This window comes from Scyliorhinus canicula, chromosome 6 (assembly GCF_902713615.1).
Source record: "Scyliorhinus canicula chromosome 6, sScyCan1.1, whole genome shotgun sequence".
Classification (NCBI taxonomy): domain Eukaryota; kingdom Metazoa; phylum Chordata; class Chondrichthyes; order Carcharhiniformes; family Scyliorhinidae; genus Scyliorhinus; species Scyliorhinus canicula.
The window spans coordinates 123,284,851-123,293,461 of NC_052151.1; the positions used below are offsets into that span (position 1 = coordinate 123,284,851).

At 46.3% G+C, this 8,611-nt stretch overlaps 1 protein-coding gene across 8 annotated transcripts in view; it reads right to left on the reverse strand.

Annotated features, from left to right (window-relative positions):
• LOC119967471 (sterile alpha motif domain-containing protein 12-like) overlaps positions 1–1,909 on the reverse strand; it is a 119,756-nt gene extending 117,847 nt beyond the window's left edge. For 2 of the 8 annotated variants that reach the window (XR_005460993.1, XM_038800038.1), the window contains exon 1: positions 1,622–1,732. The gene's annotated coding sequence lies outside the window, so the exon portion shown is untranslated. The other 6 variants (XM_038800040.1, XM_038800041.1, XM_038800042.1 and 3 more) reach the window with 6 other exon arrangements.
• Between the last annotated feature and the right edge of the window lie 6,702 nt (positions 1,910–8,611).

Consider the following 8,611-nt stretch of genomic DNA (forward strand, 5'->3'; position numbering starts at 1 on the left):
TGTAAGGGGACTGAGAAGTGCCTGAAGAGGGGGTCCCCCATGGACATTATAGCGGGGTGTCCTCACTTGGGGGCTGTGGAGTAGTGTCCATGTGTATGGGTGGTGACATTACGCAAGGGTGGGGGTTGTGGGGGACCCACAAGCTCACTTTCAAACCAGCGGCCCGATCACTGAGTTCAGCTCCCCAGTGCTAAAACAAATTCTAAGTGTGGGCTAAACCGGCTAGAAGCTCCCTGAAAAACCCACCACAAATTAACTTAGAAATGTTTTGGGAGAATCATGCCCTATGTGCATATTAATGTATAAAATTATTGTTGTACCTTTTTACAAGCCTCAAACCCAGGCCTCGGTGGTGAAAGCGCCAAATCCTAACCACCCGAGAGGGGCAAGACTCAGGTAGTAATCTGGAGATTATTACCCTGTTCATGGGGTGGATTCTCTGCTCCCAGATGCTGAAATTGCGTTCTGAAATGGGGCGGAGAATCCATTTTGGCACTAAAATCGGGAACGGCGCCGATTTTCAATTTTCCGTCCCGCGCCGAGTATCCACCGCCTCGGGCCATTGCCTGAGGCCCGCCCTGCGGTGCTCCGTTGCCGACCAGCCGAATTCCTGACTGCGTGGCTTACGTGTGCTCACACCATTCGGTATCCCCCCGTGGCGGCTGCGGACGCAGTCCGGGGCCGCCACAGTCGCGGGACGGCCCATCAGCAGGCAGGGGGCCTTCATTCGGGACTGGGGTCAACGTGGGCGGGCGGTCCAGGGCGCACGAGTGGCCGATGTGGAGCACTACTTTGGTGCTCCAAGTCCATGGGCTTGCGCGGCCTCTGACCCAGAAGTGCGGGGCAGCAGTATCGGCAGATGGAGCTGCGATCTCGACGATGGCTCCCTGCTAGCCCCCAGCAAAACAGGGAATCTGTGGCCTTTTGACAACAGTTTTCCTGGCGTAAAAGACCAGTTTTCACGATGGCGTCAGCACTTAGTCTCAAAATCGTAGAATCCAGACCCATATTTCCTCCGCAGAACCGGTGTTGTTCTACCTGTTGTTGGTACCTACGTGGCAACAAGCTGTCCCAAAACAGATCGACTGCCATTCTTCCTACAAGCTTTACTTTTAAGAAATTACTTCCTTCTTATTATATGCCATTCCTGATATTCCTCTTACAGGAAGATTATTAAATTTGTATCACCTCATCAGACTGTCAAGTTAGTCCGTTCTTTTGCTTCATTAACAGCAATGCCACTCACACCTCAAGGCAACAAAACGTCAAATAAATTAAGTCACCTTGCCGACATTTCTAAATAAATTGTGATTCTACTTCAACGCATCAGCAACTTTTCCTGAAATATCACCCTCGTTTTGGCCTTTTGACGACTCGTCGCCGTGGAACTTCACCCTGGTGAAACATCTTCCCCACACGAAAGGAAGTGCTAATATTTCCATAAAGACCCGAGTCGCTCAAACGCTGTATATTGCTCGATCTAGCTTTAAATTTAAACGGGAGAATACAAGTAATACACAAGCTCAACTGTGTGTGGTCTGGTCCCACTCGAGCATTTAACACATTTAACTGTACAACTTCACAGTAGATCAGTCACATTACACACGTAATGCTCACATACCTGACTCTCTACCCGGAGCTCTCGCTGTGCACACACCTGACCCTTTACCTGGTGCTCGCAGTGCACATGCCAGGCCCTCTACCCGGAGCTCTCGCTGTGCACACACCTGACCCTTTACCTGGAGCTCTCGCGGTACACACACCTGACTCTCTACCCGGAGCTCGCGATGCACACACCTGACTCTCTACCCGGAGCTCGCGATGCACACACCTGACTCTCTACCCGGAGCTCGCGATGCACACACCTGACTCTACCAAGAACTCGCGATGCACACGCCTCACCCTCTACCTGGAGCTCTCGCGGTACACACACATGACTCTCTATCCGGAGCTCGCGATGCACACACCTGACTCTCTACCCGGAGCTCGCGATGCACATACCTGACCCTCTACCCGGAGTTCGCGGTGCACACACTTGACTCTACACCTGGAGCTCTCGCGCAGCGCCCCAGGTGGTCGGAACGTGCTACACACACCTGAACCTGATTCTGCCGTTCATGCCAGATGTGCGCTTGCAATTAGCGCACGATGCAACCTGTTTGGTTCATTCGCCTCAAACCAGTCAATATGGTTTTGAACACACGATTCAGAGAGTACTTGGATGTCTGCCACCTAAGTGAAATAACTCCATAATTCTTAAACAAGTTACTTTATGTAATACTCTTGACGACTATGTTGGGGTTGCCAGTCTGGATTTGACGTCCTGGAGATTTGATTGTGCGAAATATTTGACTTTTTGCTTCACAGTGAAGTTAATATAATTTCTAAATCAAAGAAAGAGCACAAATCAATAAAAATATTTAAGTACCAGTGTGATTAAATAAAAAGCACTTTTGTGATGTTTCTACAGTATGCCCATAAAGGAAATAGCACTGATTCAGTCAAAGTAACTTCGAACTAGAATGTTCATACAAGTTTATTCGTTTTTACAGTATATGACAAATTATATCACAGAATCATAGAATCCTTACAAGCAGAAGGAGGTAATTCGGCCCATCAAATCTGCACCGACCCTTCAAATGAGCACTCTACTCATGTCCATTTCTCCGTCCACCCCATTCTATCCCTGTAACCCCATAACCTAATGTGCACACCCCTGGACACTAAGGGGCGATTTAGCATGGCCAATCCACCTAGCCGGCACGTCTTTGGATTGCGGGAGAAAACCGGAGCACCCCAAAGAAATAAAACAAACCTAATTTAATAGCCTGACTCTTATGACCCACCATTAAATCGCACCTTCAGGAAGATGAGGCGCAATCCTCAAAGGGAAACAGTGAAAATGCTTTACTCCCAATGAGTAGAACACTGTAAATCACAATCTGACATAAACTCCTACTCACTAAAGTTTGTGTCTCTCTTTTCCTCGCTCCCCGATTTGTGTTCTCTCTCTCCCCTTTCGCCAGACAATGTTCTCTCTCCCTGCTCCTTTCCTTGACCCAGTTAGTCTTGGTTTATGTTTCTTTCTCCTATTCCCCAATTTATGTTGCTCAGTCCCTCCCTGCCCCAGTTTGTGCTTTGTTCTTTCTATGTCCCAATTTCTTTCTCAGGACTCTCAGAGTATCCAGGCGTTAGATTTCCTATCTATCCCTTTCCCTTTGGCTTCATCCTTAGTACCGGTATGGCAGCTGGCCGACCAGCAAGGTTCAGACAACACGGGTTTGACTGCAACCCAGGACTGCTTGGCTGCTGCATGAACCGTGCAAACAGGATAGCTATTTACCTGACATTTCAGTACAACATTGAGGGGGTGGTCTGACAGCCTCTGTGGAGAGAAAAGGGAGCTAACGTTTCAAGTCTGGAAGACTCTGTCAAAGCTGTCAGTTTTGACAGTCATTCAGACTCGAAACATTAATAATAATAATAATAATAATCTTTATTGTCGCAAGTAGGCTTACATTAACACTGCAATGAAGTTACTGTGAAAAGCCCCTAGTCACCACATTCCAGCGCCTATTCGGGTACACAGAGGGAGAATTCAGAATGTCCAATTCACCTAACAGAATGTATTTAGGGACGTATGGGCGGAAACCGTACCCACACAAAGACAAGGAGAACATGCAGACTCTGCACAGTCAGTGACCCAAGCGGGAATTGAACCTGGGACACTGGTGCTGTGAAGCAACAGTGCTAATCACTGAGATACTGTTTTTGTTTCAGATTCCAGCATCCGCAGTAATGTGTTTTTAACATTGAGGGAGGTGCCATCTATCTGTTGAAACCTTAAACCAAGGTTCAGTCACCTTCTCCATGAATACTAATTTGAAGAAGAGCAAGAGAGTTCATCCAATGTCCTGACCAGGTTTATCTTTCAATCAGTTATCCTGTTGTCAATTACTTTAGGACATCATAAGATGTGAAGGGCGCTAATAAATATAAGTTCTCTCCTGCATTTTTCTGCCATTTGGGAGTTCTTCAGCTATTAAGCAAAAGTGGATCATGCAAACAGATAATATAATTTTCATGTAGGCCCAAGTTTGCTGGGCTTGCAAACTTGAAGCACCAGTCAACTAAAATCCCCAACTTTAATGTTGAGCCTGCAATGAACAATAGTGAACCAGTACAGAGCAAGATGCAACATGGAGCAGCGAACACATTAGACATTGTGACTGCAAGCTGCTGTATTAACAAACATGTAAATTATTCCCCTATCCTCAATTGCTATGCAGATACAGAATTAGAGAAAAATAAAAGAGCCATTGAATTTGTTGTTTTTGTGTGGGTTCTTGTGCATGATTGACAGCTGTCTGCAATAATGAAAATTAACATGATTAAATGTGCGTGTGCATTCCTGTACATCTCAGATCCGTTCAGGGGGATGGGGGAAATTATGCGGATCCTAGAAGAATTTGTCAAGTTTTCGGGGTATAGATTGAACATGGGGAAAAGCGAGATGTTCGCGATCCAGGTGACAGGGCAGGAGAAAAGACTGGGAGAGCAGCAGTTTAGAATGTTAGGAAGAAGCTTTCGATATCTGGGAATCCAGGTGGCTCAGGAATGGGAGACACTGCACAAGTTAAACCTGTCCCGGCTCGTAGAACAAATGAAAGAGGACTTTAAGAGGTGGGACATGCTCCCACTATGACTGGCGGGGAGGGTACAGACCGTGAAAATCACGGTCCTCCCAAAATTCCTGTTTGTCTTTCACTGCCTCCCCATCTTCATCCCGAAGGCCTTGTTTAAACGAGTGAGTAAGGTGATTTGGGGCTTTGTGTGGGCGGGCAAAACCCCGCGAGTGAAGAAAGTATTGTTGGAGCATAGTTGGGAGGGGGGTACGTTGGCCCTGCCGACCTTTTGTGACTACTACTGGGTGGCCAATATAGCCATATGGGTGTGGGTGGTGGGGGGGGGGGGGTCGTCGGTGCGGGAGCAAGTGGAGGCGGCATTGTGTAAAACCACAAGTTTGGGGGCACTGATAATGGCACCACTTGTGCTCTCACCGGCCCGATACTCCACAAGTCCGGTCGTAGTGGCGGCTCTGAGAATCTGGGGGCAGTGGAGGAAATATAATAGAATGGAGGGAGCATTGGTTTGGACCCCGATCTACAACAACCATCGGTTTGTACCGGGCAGACTGCATGCTGAGTTCCGGTGATGGCAGAGAGCAGGAAATGGGAGAATGGGAGATCTATTTACAGACGAGACCTTCCCCAGCTTGAAAGGTTTGGAGGATAAATTTGAATTGCCAGCAGGGAATGGGTTTAGATATCTTCAGGTACGAGATTTTTTGAGAAGGCAGGTTCTGGCCTTCCTGCTCCTGCCACCATGAGGGATACAGTAGTTTCCAGAACATGGGTGGGAGAGTGGAAGGAATCGGATATCTACCAAGAACTTATGGAGTTGGAGGAAACTCCGATAAAGGGCCTAAAGGGCAAGTGGGAAGATGAGCTGGGAGGAGAGATAGAGGCGGGTCTGTGGGCGGATGCTTTAAGCAGGGTTAACACATTCTTATCATGTGCCAGGTTTAGCCTGATACAGTTCAAGGTAATCCACTGGGCACAAATGACGGTGGCCCAGAAGAACAAGGTTTTCGGGGTGGAGGACAGGTGTGTGAGGTGCGTGGGAATTCCGGCAAATCATGTCCACCTGTTTTGGGCATGCTCGAAGCTCAGAGGGTTTTGGCAGGGGTTCGCTAAAGCTATGTCCACGGTACTTAAAACACGTGTGGTGCCGAGTCCAGAAGTGGCGATTTTTGGAGTGTCGTAAGAGCCGGGAGTTCAGGGGGCAAAAGAGGCTGACGTCTTGACCTTTGCCTCCCCGGTAGCCCGGAAACGGATCTTACTAATGTGTAGGGACTCGAGACTCCCGAAATTGGAGATCTGGGTTAGTGACATGGCTGGGTTTCTCAGTCTCGAGAAAATAAAATTCGCCCTAAGAGGGTCATTGTTGGGGTTTGCCGGAGGTGGCAGCTGTTCATCGATTTTCTCAGAGATAATTAAAATGTCAACAGAAGCAGAAATCCAAGGGGGCGGGAGGGCTAGACTATTGCTTTATTGGTGGGGGTATGAAGAATGTTATGGGGATGGAAATATTTATTATTATAATCATGTTTATGTTGCTGTTATTGTTATTATAATACAAACCACAAATTCCCCAATAAAAATATATTTTTAAAAAATGTGCATGTGCACCAAGTAAAATGAACGATCTTGGCCCGGATTCTCCGATATCGCAGCCAAGTGTTGATGCCAGCGTCACAATTGGTGCGAGCGACGCCGGCGTCAACGGGCCTCCAGGCCCTGTAATTCTCCTGTTTTTCGGGGGCTAGAACGGCGCCGGAGTGCTGTGCGCTGCTCCAGCGCCGAAAGCCGGCCCTGCATGGCCGGCACGGGTCCACACATGCACGCAACGGCTGTCTCCGTGCGGGCGCATGCGTATGGTTGCCGTCTCCGCGCCGGCATGGAGCAACATGTCGGCGACCGAACAGTGGGCCCGCGCGGAAGGAGGTACTCCCCCTCCCGATCGCCGCCGTCCGACAATCGGAAGCCCCCGATCGCGTGCCTGGACTCTGTGGAGACCTCTCCCCCCCCGGAGTCGGATCCCCCCGCCCTCCCACCAGGACGTCCACATCGGCCACGGGTCCGTGCTCCCGCCGGGTGGTACCAGGTTTGACCAATGCCGGCGAGACTCGGCGGAACTCGGCGGGAGTTCGGTCCGTTGCCCACGAAGAATCGCCGTGGAGGCCTATTTCAGCGGCCTATCTGAAGGGAAGACTCGGAGAATCCCAGCCCCGATGTGCCACGGATGTAGTTAAAATGTCCCCCTACAGATTTAATATGTGGTGCATGACATCATTTATTAGAGAAAGTTCCGTGTTAAAAACTGAATTATCTAGTCATTTGAATTAAGCTATATAAATAGCTCAGCAAAGTTGGAATTTTGTCCTAGTAATTAAAATTATGAAATAAGTTGAGTTTTTTGAATTAAGAGGATTAGAGTATCCAAATAGTCATTTGATAGCACAGAGCATGACTATTGCTAAAAAAAAATGAGATGCTGTTGAAGATTTTCATCTTGCGCTCAACGGGACAGATTCAGTAGAATATCAGGTTTAACAAGAACAACAATATATTGCATGGGAAGGAAGCATGGACTCTGATTGGTAGAGATATTGCCGTGGAGAATATATCAGGATACAATTAACTGCTAAGCTTTTGTTTAAATTCAAAGTGGACAGCCTGTGAACCCTTGAAATACACCTGATGGCAGACGGTTAAGAGTGGGAGAATTTCCTGGTCAGGTATACTGCAGAAAGCAACAGCAAACCACTGCAGTAATTTTCCAAGTATAGCCATGGACCAATCTAATGGAAGTTCATGATTGCCAATGCCCTCTTAGGAAGAGAAGGAGAATTAATACTATGGAGCAAATTAATTGATCATCCAGCAGGTTAAAGTCCAGTGACTCAATGTGATGAAGCAGCTACAAATACAGCAGTATATGTTCTACTGTTACTTAAAGTATCCATAATGAGAACTGATAGCATGAGACATTGATAGCAATGACTATTTGGAAAATATTTCCTTCTATTTGAGATAGCTGTGTGGGCCGGAGGGAGTATTTCCAACAGTTATGGTGTGTGACTGATTCTTTTGGAATGCTGTCTTGAGTTGATTACCAATGTACATTCAGAAATACTTTTTTTTTTAAAGCAGAGATTTATGGATATTGGATATTGATATATTTCTTTGAACCAATATTTAACTTAAGTAATATAGAATGGGCTATAAACTTGTTTTAAATTTGGATCATTTGTTGTAATACCAGATTGTTAAGATTTCAGGAATATTTGCTTATCTGTTCCTACCTGTTCAAACATGGTCCAGACTAATATGGGAGTCTTTCTGTATGTAAGAATGTTCCTTCAGCATAGACATGTTCTAACAGAGCTGCATGCAGTTTGATAAAACAAAGTTGAGTAAAACAATTTTTCAACACTGTGGAACAAGTAGAAACCAAACTTCCCCACAACTTTTAAAATATATTTTAATTTTAATTCAATTTGCCATTTACTAATCTGGAACATCACAGAAGTTATATTTGGAAATGTGTTATTAAACCCCAAGAATAGCACAGGCATTCTCCAGATAAACAAAAATAAGATGGCCAATGAGATTTAAGGTGGAGATCAAATTTTTCTGGTGTCAGTAACCACAAAATTAAAGCTTTAGAGGTTCTCAGTGTCATCCACATTCCAATTCAATTGCTGTTTTAGTTCCCTGTTTGACATTACTTATTATACATTACTCATTTGTAATCAGTACCACGATATCCAGCACAGGTAGGGCAGGAAGACCCCCCAAATCCACTCCAACCCCAACCGGGATGGAAACAATGCTGTTACCACCAACTGATCCATACTGACTGCCCAACTAACTACATCCATCCTACCCCACCCCAAGAAGTCCAAGATGCTATGCAATATGCATTTTTACATGATAATAAAAGCAAAATACTGAGATGCTGAAATCTGAAAAAATAAATAGAAAAT